General features: G+C 39.3%; 1 protein-coding gene and 1 pseudogene across 3 annotated transcripts in view; both read left to right on the top strand.

The window, feature by feature from the left end:
- The window catches only part of NSMCE2 (NSE2 (MMS21) homolog, SMC5-SMC6 complex SUMO ligase), a 298,377-nt gene that overhangs the window by 96,724 nt on the left and 185,003 nt on the right, over nucleotides 1-16,650 (top strand). The window lies entirely within an intron of this gene.
- LOC139436377 (N-alpha-acetyltransferase 50 pseudogene) lies at nucleotides 15,656-16,293 on the top strand (annotated as a pseudogene).

A 16,650-nucleotide genomic window follows, 5' to 3' on the forward strand; every position in this document is an offset into this window, starting at 1 on the left:
GGGAATGTGACTGGTAACTTCTCTGTCACTGTGACTTAGACATGAAATGGAAACATCTTATTTCTGATAGTTTCAAAGTCAGAGTTTCAGAATGCCTTCATCAATCCAACAACTTAATTTTGTTAAAATTGGGCCAACGATGGGGTCTCATAAAGTGCTTGTAAATATAGAAAGTTAAAGCCTATAAAATAGTTGAGTAACCTGCCCAACAGTGGTCAGTGATTCATTCATGAACAGATATTTGAGTACCTATTGTGTGCCAAGAACTGTGTTCCATAACGTAAGTCATGGCTGTAGTTGACTGAAGAATAAATCCTAAAAGCCGTTTCACTTGTCAAATACCGGTCACTCCTCTTCAAATGAGACTTCATATCATTTATTCAGTAAACACAATGGTCGTAGGGTGCATTTCTGAGTCTGTTTATGTTATTGTTTTAAACTAAACTTGTAGTTCCCATCCTGTGGGAGTTGTAGGTACAAGTTTAGTTCAAGTAATCCTCAAATCCATATTCAGGTATTGTGTTTTTTTTTAAAGAGATGATAAAAGAAAAGTCCAACTACTATCATGTAGGTGTCCCTTGCAATGTTTTTTTTTTAATAACCTTAATTTTCATAGAGAAAAAGACTGGGAGAGGTGAAGCTAAATGGTAAATGGCATGACAGGTTCACATTAGTTTTGCACATTATTGACCATCACTGATAAAATATACATCCTCTTGGTTTTTGATGAGCAGTATAGTCCTAGCGTTTAACAAAAGTAATTAGAGCTTGACGTTCACATTATGCTTTGGGATATGTTTTTTATCATGATCTATAATGATGTAGTTTTATTTTAACAAACTTTACATCTTAAAAGAATTGTCAGACTTTACCTGTGCATTGTTCTTTTTGTAGGTGCTACTTCAACATGTTAGTTTATTGGAAAATCCAGAACCTGTGTACTTTCTTCTCTTTCGTCTAATGCTCTTTTGTACTATTTGCATCTAATAGGTTAGGTAAGATTTTACAGTATTTTGATTACAGCTACGTATTTTTGGTTTTTAAGTCATTGTCTTATAAGTGTTCTACCAAAAGCTGTGGAGGGAGAATATTTTTCTTCTTAACCTAACAGGAACAATTAGGTGCTCAGTAGGTCCACTTGTGTTGTTTCTTATAAATCTGTTCATGGATGTGCCCTGTGTACTGTGGTTTTTACTTGATAAGCTAATCTGAACATTTTATTTGCCTTTTAAAACTAATATATTGTGATATAGAAGAGTGGAAATATACTTCACATAAGCTGTTAAAACCAGCACAATCTTAGATATAATAAAAGAATGAGGTGGGTCAAAAGTATAGTTTACCTCAGCCTTGTCATTATGCAACTAGTTTAGAATGTTTTTGACGTATCACTTCCCTATGCCTCCCCACCCTTTATTGACTGCTAAGCTTTGTCTTTTGTCAATCTTAGTTCATAGTTACTTTAATATCCATTTATTTAACACGAAAGTTTGTGGGTTATCTTGAAAGATGGCAGTTAGTTAAAGAGGTTTGGGGAGAATTTCTCAATTAGAAAACTCATAATTTATTTTAGAGTATATGAAGAAAGTCCCTGGTCAGAAGGTGTGGTTTATTAGAAATGGTCACCCACTAATCAGAAGAATGCACTACACTCTTCTAGACATTGTGAATTGTTGGCAGAAGAGGAAGGAGGGAAAAGTTAGTTTGAGAGTTACAAATTTAAGAAGAGGAGATTCTTGATCATGAAAGAAATTACTCTTGTCAAGGGGAAAGCAAGAAGGTGAGAGATGGCATGGGAGTGAAATCAATGAAATCTCTTGGAGCCAAATGGGAGAGTGCTGCCCTTTTCTCTACCACCCCTGTGCCCTGGCGCCCCTCCCGCCCAACACCATCCCCAACTCTGCACTCTGGAATGGTGTGCTGTCTCTTAAATCTTTTTTTTGCCAGAAGTTTTCAAATTATTTATATATGGGCCTCTGCCTTTAAAGGAACACTTCCCAGGTTTTGAAATTAATAAGGAAATAAAAAGAGTTGCCTTTAGGAGTCACTCTTCAGCCTTTTGCTCATGGGATATATATCTATTTCTGTGGTTACTGTTAATTGATTTGTATTCCAATGCTTTGGAACTCCCTCTACAGTTATTCTGAAATGTTTATTAGCATTTTATCTAGTGTATAGAATTAGGTTTGGATATATTTTTCCACTAATTGAGCTGCCGCTATAGGAAGGACTCCAGATGTGACTCTTTTAGGTTAACAAGCAATATAACAGCTAATAGAAAATTCTGGTCTATGTTATATTGAGACTGATTTGTCTGGGAAGTTTTTAGAAATCCATTCCAGTATTTTATAGGTGTTAAGTGTTGAATTTTATTCAGAAATATAAGATGTTTATACTCTAGTGGGCCTTTATGTGCCTCTAGTGCAGCATTTGCAAAAGCTTTCTCCATAATACTAATTAACCATGATGTGAATAAGTATAATAGAAGAAAAGGATTTTGTGGTCAAATAAGTTTGGGGAATGCTTGATTAAAGGAGTTCCTTAAAGACTCCAAAGCCTTTAATATGCTTTATGCAATGTGATTCTCCAACAGAAGAATAATCAGTAATTTCCTAACCTTATTTGGCTATGAAACCTTGTAGGGAGACGGACTGATATTCTTCAGAATGTACTTTGGGAAATGTTTATTTTACAGTGGAGGTTAAGAAATGAGTCCAGCAGTGGGTTTGTGGCAGAGTTTCTGTGGCATACAAAGGATTTAAGGGTGTGTCAAAAATCTATAAGGGAAGTGGACTTGGCTCAACGGACAGAGCGTCCGCCTACCATATGGGAGGTCCACCGTTCAAACCCCAGGCCTCCTTGACCCGTGTGGAGCTGGCCCATGTGCAGTGCTGATGCGCACAAGGAGTGCCGTGCCACACAGGGGTGTCCCCCGTGTAGGGGAGCCCCACTTGCAAGCAGTGCGCCCCGTAAGGAGAGCCGCCCAGTGCGAAAGGAAGTGCAGCCTGCCCAGGAGTGGTGCTGCACACACAGAGAACTGATGCAGCAAGATGACACAACAAAGAGAGACACAGAATAGAAGAAGACACAGAAGAACACACAGTGAATAGACACAGAGAGCAGACAACTGGGGTGGGGAGAGGAAGAAAAAAAAAAAAATCTGTAAGATGCAAGATCGGCCTTAGAGATGTAGCTGTGTAGATCAGGAAGGGGCCAGAACTCAAAAACACCAGGCATAGGAAGCGGATTTGGCTTAACTGATAGAGCATCCGCCTACCATATGGAGGGTCCAGGGTTCAATCCCCAGGGCCTCCTGACAGGTGTGGTAAGCTGGTCCATGCACAAGGTGTGTGCCCGTGCTCAAGGAATGCCGTGCCATGCAAGAAAAAAGCGCAGCCCGCCCAGGAGTGACGCCGCACACACGGAGAGCTGACTCAGCAAGATGACACAACAGGAAAGAGACTCAGATTCCCAGTGCCATCTGATAATGCAAGCAGATGCAAAAGAACTCACAGAGAATGGACACAGCAGACAATGGGGGGGACCGGGAGAGAAATAAATAGAAAATCTTTTAAAAACAAAACAAAACACCAGGCATTATGCCAATAGTGAGAAAGAGAAAGGACAAGTTTTTAAAAACCTGCAGTGGAGTGGCGGACTTGGCCCAGTGGTTAGGGCGTCCGTCTACCACATGGGAGGTCTGCAGTTCAAACCCCGGGCCTCCTTGACCCGTGTGGAGCTGGCCCATGCACAGTGCTGATGCACGCAAGGAGTGCCCTGCCACGCAGGGGTGTCCCGCACGTCGGGGAACCCCACATGCAAGGAGTGCGCCCTATAAGGAGAGCCGCCTAGCGCGAAAGAAAGTGCAGCCTGCCCAGGAATGGTGCTGCACACACAGAGAGCTGACACAGCAAGATGATGCAACAAAAACACAGATTCCAGTGCTGATGACAACAACAAAAGCAGACAGAGAGGATGACACAGCAAATGGACACAGCGCAGACAGCTGGAGTGGGGAGGGAGAAATAAATAAGTAAATAAATAAGTTTTTTTTTTAAAGAAAAGGGAAGTGGATGTGGCTCACGTGATTGAGCTCCTGCCTACCACACAGGAGATTTGGGATTCAGTTCCCATTGCCTCCTGGAGAAAACAAACAAGACAGCGAGCTGTTGCAGTGAGCTGATGCAACAAGGGGACACAGAGGAAAGATAACTAGAGACACAACTAAAGCAGGGAGCTCAGGTGGCTCAATTGAGCACCTCTTTCCCACATGGGAAGTCCTAGATTAGTTCCTGGTACCTCCTAAAAAGAAGATGAGCAGACAGAGGGAGCACAAAGAGAATGGACACAGAAAGCAGACAGCAAGTGCAAAACAACAAGGGGGCAGGAGATAAATAAATGTTTGAGGGGAAAAAAAAAACCTGCAGTGGTGTTTGGCTATCAGGGTCTCTGCAGCAAACAGGATCCCACTGTGGAGCCTTGATTCAGCAGAATAGAGAGAGGGAAATGTTTTGAGGAAAGGGAAAGAGGGGCCACAGAAAAGGCAGCGGTATGGACAGGAAAAGCAAACAGACCTCTGGAAGGCCTGCTTTACCTCAACACTCCAGGAGGACACTGGTGTGCCCAATAAGATGATGGACTGTCGTAGCCACAGCAGTGCTAGGCAATCCCAGTAGCTAATTACTTGGATTATTTGAATGTTTTTAATATAGCAAACTCCTGGTTATTTCTGACATTGGGCATAATTAATATATAGCATTAAACTCTTATTTTAGATAGTCATTTTAGCCTCATTCCACATCATGCTTTTCACCATGATTGATAAGTATTAATGATTTTGAGATTTAGGTCTTTCCCTCAATTATTTCCTAGGTTTTGAAATGGACAAAGAAAGGACAACTGTAGAAAGAGGTGGGGAAATAGCTTGAAATGGGGAATGGTTTCTCCAGATGTTAAAGTTTACTGTAAAATTTTCCAAGTGTGGACTTGAAAGCAGTTACTTTTTTATTAATCTCGTAATTACAATGTTCAGGAGGTGCCAATAGTCTCCTTAGTCCAATGAAGATAGAAGAACCTCTCCACATTTGTACACAAAATAGCTACTGGATAATTTTAACTGCTAAATAGTTTGTAAGAGACAATAAAGACATGCTTTAAAAATACAGAGTAAGGAAAAAGATCCTTTGCTTAAATTCTGGATTTTCTACTTCCTAATTCTGAGCCTCAGTTTCCTCTTAGAATGGGGAGTCATACCCTAGATCATGGAGTGGTAAGGAAGAAAAGCTAGCGTGAAAGCCTCTAGAGCAGCCCTGTCACTTAGTAAATTGTGGCTTCTATTGTTACATATTTATGAAGTTGCTGAGAAAGTTCTTCAAGGAGAAGTCACTTCTCTTGACTAAATTCAAATAGTATCTGAAGGGGACCTTTGAGTGAAAATACAGAGAATAGACTGGGCAGCAGGAAACCTTTGGGAAAGGCCAGACATTGTTCCTTAAGAAGTTAAAGGAAGGGACCCTTTCCTTGGAAAAATGACTTCTGGTAATGGGTGGGGGGTGGGAGTGGGGACTTCGTGCTCCTAGTGAGTGTTGTGGCCAGAAAGAATTAGTCGAAATCTGGGTGTCCTGGCTAGTGCAGAGGCCAGTGAGCAGCATGGCATTTGGCCAGGTTGGGGTTGATGTCCCCTAATCAATAGCTCTACTCTGTCTAGTGAGGAGAAGGATTGTGCTTTACCTGGCGTGCCATATTTTAGTTAATGGTGATGAGGGGGCTGTGCTAGAGATGAGTACCAGATAAATCAGTAAAGACTTTGGTAATTCAGGAACAGCTTTCAAGGTTTTCTTAGATATTTTATGTAAGAGAAGATTTTGAGGAAATGCAACTCTATTAAATTTGTTTTTGTGTGCGTGTATAGATAATTATGCTTTCATCAAACTATCTTGCTTCCATTTTTAAGTAATTTTTCTTTATTAGTAGCATCCATTTAAAAATACTGGGGAAAATATAGAGAATATGCAAATTGTCAGCTATATTTCAAAAGTGCAATCTCTAGAAATTGTTGACAATAGAGAGAACAGAAAGAATAGAAATGGAGAGAATTTAAATGGATTTTGTTTTTCAAACCCTTGTGTGAGTTTGCAATTGACTGGTGAGGAAAAGCTCTTTCATTCTGAAGTGGAGCCAATTCCCTGTGAAATGTCATGGAGAAAATGAATGCTCTCTTAAAGCATCAAGCTTCCGGCAATGACAGTAGTGGCACTTTATCTTTCATTCTTTTGTATCTTGGCCAGCCTGATTTTTAACAACTAGAACTTTTAAAATTTCATTTCTTTCTGGGCTTCCTGTTGTTTTTTGTTGCAGTTGTGTTTGTTTTGTTTTTAAGGAAAAGTTAATGAAAATTTATGTCACATAATGTAGTATTCTTTAAAATACTTGGGTGGAAATCCTTATGTTCTGTTTTCAGGAAATAGAGTAATAGAATAATATATCACAGTTTTGTTTTGTTTTAGGAGATACCGGGGATTGAACCTGGGACCTCATACAGGAGAAGCAAGCAGTCAGCCACTGAGCTACACCCACTCTGCAACAGTTTTTAATTTAATTCATGTTATCCTTCTTTAAAAAATTATTTAAAATAATCATTTGGATATCTTAGAAGTCATATTTAGAAAAGTCAAGTCATTGTTACTTAAAAATAACAATAACCAGAAATAGTTTATTATGATTGCCCCACGTGGTTGATCCCCAGACCTTCTGACTTGCTTGCTTTTTACCTTCCCTTGACTGTCACCAGCAAGGTCTCAGGTGCTCCTAGGCCTGCTTGTCTTCCAGTCATCTCAGCTGTTTGTGTTACTGGTACCAAGAAGCAAGCCCTTTTTGCTTGTCAGGTTACTCTCCATCACCCTAAGGCAGGGTTTCTTAGCAAGGGGTCTGTGAGCTTGAATTGAAATTCAAAAAACACATTATTCTTGTGGGGACAAATTGGTGCAGGTGTGATATATTCATAGTGTGGACTTAGTAAGGGGTCTGTGGTTTTCACCTGCGTGGCAAAGGGGTCCATGGAACAAAAAAGGTGAAGAACCCCTGCCCTAAGGTTTATTTCTACCAACAACATGAAAGTGAAGCCAAAAAAAAAAAAAGCTCCATGAAATACTAAATAGAAAATCTAGATGGGCTAAGTCTTGGATGTGCTCAGAGTATCCCAAATGAAATTTGACACATAAGGTCTAAGTAAACTGTTTTTAAAAGCCTCAGCAAAAACATTGTATGCTCAGTTTCTTAGCGGAAATTCTTAAGATAACTACTTAACGCAACTATAACATAAATGAAATTAGAATACCTTATACCACGTTTTCTGTAATAGAATTGCTATGCCAGAATATGGACTTAAAGTGTTTTGTCTTTATAATGTAAAGTGTTGTGTGTGAGCTCACTATGATAGTAAATTGCTTGGTGTTAATGTTCGATTTAATTACTGAGTTTGCTTCTATTCCTAACCATGAATAGCTGTGCGACCTTTAGCAAGTTTCATGTGCTCCTTTGCAAAATGAGCTTTAGCACTATCTACCCCTACCTCTGCCAGAGTAATTTCTTGATTAAAAAGTAAGATAACATATGTGAAAGCACTTCAGAGGTAAAAGTGCTATATAGATGCAAGGTCTCAGAGTTCTGTCCTGTTAACTTTTAACTTCTTTCTCTTACCACAAAAAAAAGGCAACCATACGCTGATTTAAATGAGTAAACTCTATTCTAAAGAGTTTACCTAAGAGTGATAGGTAGCTGGTGTCCTGTTTCCTCACATTTATTTTCCTAAGCCACAGCTTATACTGGAAGGAAAAGTGTACAAGTCTTGCATTTCACTTTTTGTCTCTAATTTAGTCATCTTTTTTGGTAAATGTTTATTCCTGTCTCCCTCTGCCTCCCTTCCCTCCCCTCTTCCCCAGAGTTTTACATAGGTCTCATGTAACAGTTCAACAAGTGACTAATGTAGATTGGGCTTAGTCAGTGAGTCACTTTATTATGAAGTGCTTGAAGTTGAAACATCTGTATATAACAATGAGGGAATTAAAACAATTTAAACTTTCTGATATGGTTTCAGCAATTGACTTATTAGGCAACAATAAAGAAGGAAATTAATGAAAATTTAGAAATTAGTCTAAAACTAAAATCTAAATAACCCACAATCACTTCTCTTCCCTCCCCTCCTTTTCTAAGCATTTGATGCTTAATTGATATGTACGTTGGGCTGGAAAATAAAGATTTGGCTTCTCATCCTGTTCCTTCCAGACTATGACCTTGGACAAGTCATGTTACTTCTCTATACTTTTTCATGCAGCTTCCTCGTTTCTGAAATGGGGATAATAATAGTATTTGTTCTGTGTACCCGCTGTGCAATTGTGGGTAAAATGAAATTATAGTTAAAGTGAAAGCTGGTTATATAGTTATTGTACACTGGCAGTCCTTCACCTGACATCTCATATCTTATTGGCCACAGGACTGAACAGGGATTTCCTGATTCTGCCACCGACAGTTTGTATTTCTGAATGAAATCGTGGAACACTGTTTCCCATGAAAATAATGTTTGGTGGCTAGGTTTCTAGGCCAGTCCATGTAAAAAACAGCAACAAAACCTTAAGTAGTGGAAGCGGCTGTGGCTCAATCGACTGAGCTCCTGTCTACCGTATGAGAGGCCCTGGGTCCGCGTCTGAGGGCCTACTTGTGAAGGCAAGCTGGCCCGGCCCATGCCTGCGGAGAGCTGACAGCCTGTGCCCATGGAGAGCTGGTGTAGCAACATGACACAACAGGCAGCGGACTTGGCACAGTGATTAGGGCGTCCATCTACCACATGGGATGTCTGCGGTTCAAACCCTGGCCCTCCTTGACCCGTGTGGAGCTGGCCCATGCGCAGTGCTGATGCGCGCAAGGAGTGCCTTGCCACACAGGGGTGTCCCCCACGTAGGGGAGCCCCACTCGCAAGGAGTGTGCCCCGTAAAGAGAGCCACCCAGTGTGAAAGAACGTGCAGCCTGCCCAGGAATGGTGCTGCACACACAGAGAGCTGACACAACAAGATGGCGCAACAAAAAGAAACACAGATTCCCGTGCCGCTGACAACAACAGAAGCGGACAAAGAAGACGCAACAAATAGACACAGAGAACAGACAACGGGGGGCGGGGAGGGGGAGAGAAATAAATAAATCTTTTTAAAAAAAATTAATTAAGAAAAAGATGCAACAAAGGGAGACAAGCAGACGCGAGCAAACTGAGGGGGAGATGGGGGAATAATTACATAAATACATAAATAAATAAATAAAACCTTAAGTAGTTAATTGTGATCCAATTTCTATAAAACTGTAACAAAGCCCATTTGTTATAATTTGATGTTTTAGGTGTTTTCGAGGACTGAACTAGGTCTGGATAAAGGAAAGTATATTCACTTCTCTTATGGCTTCCCCAGTTATTTGCCTAGCCTATGATTTGCTTAATCCAAATTTGGAGATATCATTGATAGCCCTAATCTCCTGTCCCTTTGACTAAAAAAGTCTAAAACCATCTTTCCTTGCCCAGGTAAGGCATGAGAAGCCCTTTCAGATCCCTGACCTCTTTAATGGTCACATCACACTAACCTCACAAGTTAGGAAGGGAAGATATTATTGACTCAACCTCAGTGTTGTTAAGGGACTTTGTGCGTAAGTCAGAAGATTTGGGACTTGAACTTCCATTTTTTGACATACAGTTCAAGGTTCTTTTCATGGTATCTCATGGTGTCTCAAGATGGGTACAGTTCATTGAGTTCACTTTGGTTGTAGTTTTTAGTTGGTGGTTAAGAGTACTTTTATCTAGTTTCAGTTAAAGAATATGCTTATGACCATACATATATCTTTTATTAAAATATTCTGTCATTTTTATAATAATAGTAATCATAGGTAACATTTCTCTAGTGCTTGTTGCTATGTGCTAGGTTATGTTGTAAGTTCTGTTTGGTTAACTTAGGTCAGATAACTTTGACAGATGAGCCTACAGATGTGTGTATTATGAGTTTTTAGAAGCAGCATGGAGAAATCTCTCATGGAAGAAGTCAGTGACGTGGTTAGTGTGTGGAATTACTTGGTATGTATAACACATGTTTCACAGGGGGCATAGAAGGAATGCTGCAATTGGAGTCAGAAAACTTTTCATTCCATCCCTGCTCTTCCACTCTTTGTATGGCAGTGAATGAATGACTTACTCTCTTAAATTTCTAGTTTCCTAATCTGTAAAAAGTGGATAATAATACCTCCTGGGATTGCGAGAATAATGTAGATAAGGTAAATTACTTAACTTCATGTCTATCGCATAGCAGGCATTCAGAGACTATTAATTTCCTCTTTTAGTCTCCATTCACAAGGTGTTGGGAAATTAAATTGGGAAACAATATGGAATCTGGTTTATAAATTTTAAGATACCATCCCAGTGTTAAGTGGGAGTTTGCATTGACTGCTCCTTCAGATGTGGAAATAAAGGAGAATAGTTATGGCCATGTATTAACAGGACCTGAATTTAACTGGGTGGCCACCAAATCTGGAAGCATGCATAAATAAACAAAAAATCATTTAATAATATTATATTACAATGCATAATAAAATAGTATTATCTGTGTTTCTAGACATGGTGGCTATCCTGTATTCCCAGGTCCATCTCTTAGGAGATGTTTGGTTTAGGGAAGTTATTTAATTTCTCTGAGCAATGAGAATCAAATTATATAAATTATTCTAAAAAGTGTTCTTCTATACACTCTGAAGCTTTTAAATTTGGTTTCTATTTTGTTTATGGTTTTTATTTTATAGCAGTATAGTAGTTTTTTAATTAGGCTAGCAATGAATGGAATTCATTTTCATTTAGTGAGGAAACATTTCTTATAGGAGAATTGCAAGACAAAAGGCAACATGATAGCTCCACTGGTGGGAAGTAATTTCAGATATCAGGAAACCATGTTATTTATAGAGAAGGCAACGCCAGAGAACTCGATAGGCTACTACACTGTGGTGAATGGAGCCAGTAAAAGATAAGGAACATTAAAAAATTGCTGGAGAATTAGTGATCCATAGTCTTTGAGACGTCATAACCAAGGAAAAAGACCTAGCCTCATATCCGTGGATCACCCTCATTCTGTGCTGTAGATATACCGTATACTGTAAAGACAAGGGGTTTGATATACTTACCACTCTCTAGAAACCTCATGGCACTTTAAAAGTTAACTTAGGGAGAAAACCATAGTATCCGCCAATAGATATCTTGCTTATTTTTCCAGTGCCTGTAGTCAGATTAAGTAAGTTTTCTGGGGCAACTTAAAAAGACTAGAAGGAAGAAAACAATTAGCAGGAAAGGTGAATTCATTCTTTTGGTTATGAAGATTATCTAGTTCATGGAGGGTGTGACTGGAGGACCCAGGGAAGAAATGGAGCATGGGAGAGAAGCCTCATGCCCCGGGTGCTCGCCGGTGGCACCCTATATGGAATGCTGCTCCTTCTGCTTCAGAATACTCAGAAAGAAAGGTCTTCCGTGAAATTTAGCCCCACCCCATTTTCCTCTACAGCCTTTGCTTCCTCAGGATAGATAGTCCCTCCTTTGTATATCTCTTCTCCCACTGCCTGCTGTCCCGCCCCCTTCCACATACACGCTCACACAAAGACAGAGCAAGGAATACTTCCTTCACCATGTCTGTACTATTTCCTTGTTTTGATTCTATAGCAAGATGCCTCTTTACCACCAGATAAGCTTCAGTATCACCAAGCACTCCTGAGCTGTATAGAAAAGAGGTTTATTTTAATATGTATAAGCAAATAAATAATGAGGACAAATGTGGTCCTCATTATTTAAAACTTTGATTGCTAGGATTCCTGAATTTGATGTAACATGGCATAAGCAGGCAGGGAAGGGAATATGATATCGATTTTGTATATTAAGAGTTGAATTGCAGTCGGTCCTAAAGCAAAGAGGCTATGACAGAAATTATGCTAAAAGGATGCAAATAATTGAGACTAGATATTAAAAACAAAAGTCAGTGGAATTTTGTTTTTGAAAATAGTGTTTTCTATATTAGAAATGCAAGGGTTGGGTGCAGTTTTCTCAGTTAAACTTGCCCCTGTGTCTTTGAGGATTTGAGAGCCAAAAAGGGTAGAACATTAATCCTTGATAGGAAAGTATATGTTGAATATCATTTAGAAAACTGTGATTATCATTTTGCCAGTGTCGAAACTAACCTAAAAGCCAGTTTGGTTGTTCAAAGGTCTCTTTAATTATGTAGTTAAAATAGTTCTTGTGATAAACTTTACCTGACTTATCATTTCAAAACCTGTTGGAAGAATTTTCGAAATCACTAAATGACAGTTTTAATTTTCTGGAAATTTTTTATTTATTTTTATGCAATGTTGTTGAGTTTAAGCAGCTTCTGCTTAAGAACATAACACCTTTATCATGAGCCTAAGCTCATAATGATTATTGTAAATGGCAGCAGAACACAATTCTTTATATAAATACTAAGATGTGCTTAAATAATTCTCTTTGATAGGCTCTTGAGAACTTCTCTGTTATAAGTTGCATTTGGGAGATGGGGAAAATGACTGTAATTCTTTTCTGCCGGTTGCTCTTTACTGAACTACATATTGCATTCTGTGGATATTGGTTCTGTGTAGTTTCATGCTTTCAACACCTATTTTCCTTGTTACCTCGGCCTGATATACATAAGAGATATGGTAATAAAAATAACATTTTTTTAGTGTCTCGTGTGTCTAACATTCTATTAAGTATTTTAGACACATTACCATGTATCCTCACAACAACCGGTATAGTAGACACTGCAACATACTTGTTTAGATGAGGAAGCTAAGACTGAGAGCTATGAACTGCCCAGAGTTACAGACCAGGAGAAAATCGCATGAACATAATTCAGTCCTTTTCTTATTGATCTCTCTCTGCTCTAGGTAATTCCTTTCTGAATTGTAGTGTGCCTTAACTTTGGGACAACACGCATCTGTTTTTTCCTCTGACTTCTGTCCATGCTTCTATATTCTGTTCGGTGGACCCTATTTCATTTCTCTATCCATTAAATCTTAGTATTCCTACAGGATCTGTTTTTGACTCTCTTCTCATACTATATATTCTTCCTGAGAGCTAGCATCTATGCTCATAACTTGAATTGCTATCTTTATGCTGCTGAGTCCCTAATCTTTATTTCCATTCCAGAGCTGCTTCAGAGGACCACACAAGTGAATCCAATTTTTGACATTTCCATTAAATGTGCTAAAGACACCTTAAATTCAACATGCCCCACAGTAAGGTTTTCCCTTTAATTTTCTCCTAGGGTTCTATAACTTTTTAAATGACAATATCATCCACCCACTTTCCCACATCAGAAGTCTGGTTGTCATTTTTATTACTACAAAATCCTTGGATCTTGGGTCCTGTCACCAGTCACCAAATCTTACTGATTCTCAAATTAGTTTATCTATCTCCATCCCTATTTTCACAATTCTAAGTCTCCTAGGGAAGTTTGCTGCATGCAGTTTTGTCCTTTCCTAATATGTTTCCTATCTAGTAGCCCAGATATCTTTTTAAATGGAAAATTTGATCATTTTGCCTGCCTTTCCCACAACTTTACCTTCTTTAGTTACTCTTATTACTCTCAGGGTTCAGTTCAAACTCCTTTTTGTGGCATATATGACCTTTTTACCTTTTTAGTCTCTTTTTTTTTTTTTTTTTTTTGAGGTACCAGGGATTGAACCCAGTACCTCATACATGGGAAGCAGGCGCTCAAACCACTGAGCTACACCCACTCCATTTAGTCTCATTTTTTTACCATTCTATTGTGCAGATTCTTAGAATAAGTCATGTTCACTTGCCTGTTGCTGTTCTTTCTACTGAGAGGTTTCTTCTCTCACTTTTAAATAGTCCTTCCCTTCCCAAACTTCACTTAGCTCCTTCTTCACCATCCTCCCTGACATTATCTGATCTCTGCCCCTCATAACCCCATGTACTTAATCATTTAAAGCACTTGTGCCTGTACCCAGTACTCTCTCTAGAACCAGTCTCAGGTACACTGCTATCTTCTTTTCATTTCCACTTCGTTTTATTCCCATACATATTTTTCAATGAACCTTCCAAACTAAATTCTTGATTTTTTTCCCTCTAAAACCAACTGTTTTTCCAAACATCTCCATCTCAGAAAATGGCAACTGTACCATTCCATTTACTCAGGCCCCAAACCAGAGACATCCTTAGGTCATTAATTTGTTTCACAACCACCCATATCCAGTCCATTGATAAAAATCCATTGTTGCTCTTTTCATAGTATATATTTAGAATCTCTTCAGCTCTCACCACTTCTGCTGTCACCCTAATCCATGCCACCATCCTCTTTTGCCTAAATGATTTCAGTAGACTCCTAACTGGCCTCTTGCTTCTGCTCTGTGACCTCAGCTCCTACTACTACCCCCACCTTTTCAACTCCAGCTCCATGGCTACCCCTTTTTTTCTTGAAGTCTCTGTACAGTGCTGTCTATTCAGTGAATCCTCCCCTGACTGTCCATCATAGAAGAGCCTACCATCCCTACCCTCGTTGATTGTTCTCCATAGCATTGATTATCATCTTATATATTTTCTCTTATGCTTCTGCCCCACTAGAATGTAAACTCCTTGAGGGCAGGAGCTTGATCTCTTTTGCTTACGCAACACCTAGAATAGTGCGTGACCCCTAGTGGACATTCAGTAAATATGTGATGCCCTCTGTGGTTGTAGTTAAGTCATGGACTTTGTTGTTTAACAAACCTGATAATGTACTGAGTCCCAACTTTGACACTGATCTGTTATAGAGATATATTAGTTCTTAACTCTCAGGTTTTTATAATTAAATGAGAGAATCCATGTGAAGGGTTTACTCAGCTCAGTACCTGGCCCATAATAAATAGAGAGCAGCCTCTGCTATGGATGCTGCTGTTAATTTCATTATTGCAAGAATCACACTACATTGTGAATGCTTTTTTACTTATCCATTTCCTCCACTAGACTGTAAATTTGACTGCATCTTAAATTTGCTATTGTAATAATAGGGATAGCAGTGACAACAACAATAATAATAATAGCAAAAGTTATCATTTGCATGCTTACTGGGCGCTTCTCTTAAGTCAGTGTTGTTGTGAACTCTCTGCAGTGATGGAAATGTTCTGTATCTGCACTGTCCAGAACAGTACCCACTGGCTACATGTGCTGTTATTAAGCACTTGAAATGCAGTATGTGATTGCAGAGCTAAATTTTTAGTTTTGTTTAATTGTAATTAATTTGAATTTAAATAGCCACATTTGGCTAGTGACTACTATTTTGGATTTCAAAGCTCAAAGTTCTTTACATATGTTAATTTGTTTAGTACACTAATCCTATGAGTGAGGGTATAGATGAGAAAAGCAAGTTTCTGAGAGGTTGTAATTTGCCCAAGCTCACACAGCTAGTACAAGTTAGAGCTGGGATTTGAAGGTTAGAACCCTTGGTGATAGGCAGTGGCAGCACAGGCTAGAGCCCAGCACCCCATGTGCACGTGTGATGAAGCCATGGCGCCAGTGCAGCAGCAGGAGTTTTTGCTCCAGGAGACACAGGTTCGTGTTCAGCTTCCTTTCCCAGACAAGGGGGCTGGTTTGTGATCTTGAGTGGCCTGAACTAAGTGAGCAGAGAGCTCAGGATGGCAATGACAGCCAGCATCGATATCAGATCATGGCCTCAGCAGGGGGGACATGAAAGGTAGCCAGATCGAGCTGGGAGATGTGACACCACACAATATTAAACAGTTGAAGAGATTAAACCAGGTCATCTTTCCAGTCAGCTACAATGACAAGTTCCACAAGGCTGTGCTGGAGGTTGGCGAGCTAGCAAGACTTGCCCATTTCAATGGTATTGCAGTAGGTGTGGTTGCTGTAGGGTGGAACATTCACAGAAGCAGAAGAGACTTCACATCATGACACAAGGATGCCTGGCACTGTACCAAAGTCTGGGAATAGGAACTAAAATGTTAAATCATGTCTTAAACATCTGTGAAAAAGATGATACTTTGACAACATTTATCTGCATGTACAGGTTAGCAATGGGTCAGCAGTTAACTTCTACAGGAAGTTTGGCTTTGAGATTATTGTGACAAAAAAGAACTTCTATAAGAGACTAGAGCCCGCAGATGCTCATGTGCTACAGAAAAACCTCCAAGTCCCCTCTTGTCAGAATGCAGATGTGCAAAAAACAGACATCTGAACAAATTACAGATGAACTTTCTTGCACTTGTTGCCAAATAAAAGACAGGTCCATTGATTTTCCCCCCTTTCTTTTAAACACCTTCCCTTCCTTGTTCTTGTTTCTCTTTCTTTCCTTCCTTCCCTTTCCTCTAAAATTTTAATACTTTCAAGAATATTGTACATTAATCATGTTTGGATTGCTTTACTAATTTTCTTACTTTTGTGAGGTGGTTTCATTAAAAGAACAGAAGGTACAGGTATATTTAGTTTCACAGTTAGTATATATGGTCCCCCAAACTTGCACATCAGTTTCAAATTTTTATATGTCCTGCTTTTGCAATCAAAGTCAGAACCTACAAAATACAGTGTATTTCAAAAGGCAAAAAGAAGCAATAGCAATATCT

Source organism: Dasypus novemcinctus, chromosome 14, assembly GCF_030445035.2.
Source record: "Dasypus novemcinctus isolate mDasNov1 chromosome 14, mDasNov1.1.hap2, whole genome shotgun sequence".
Taxonomy (NCBI): Eukaryota; Metazoa; Chordata; class Mammalia; order Cingulata; family Dasypodidae; genus Dasypus; species Dasypus novemcinctus.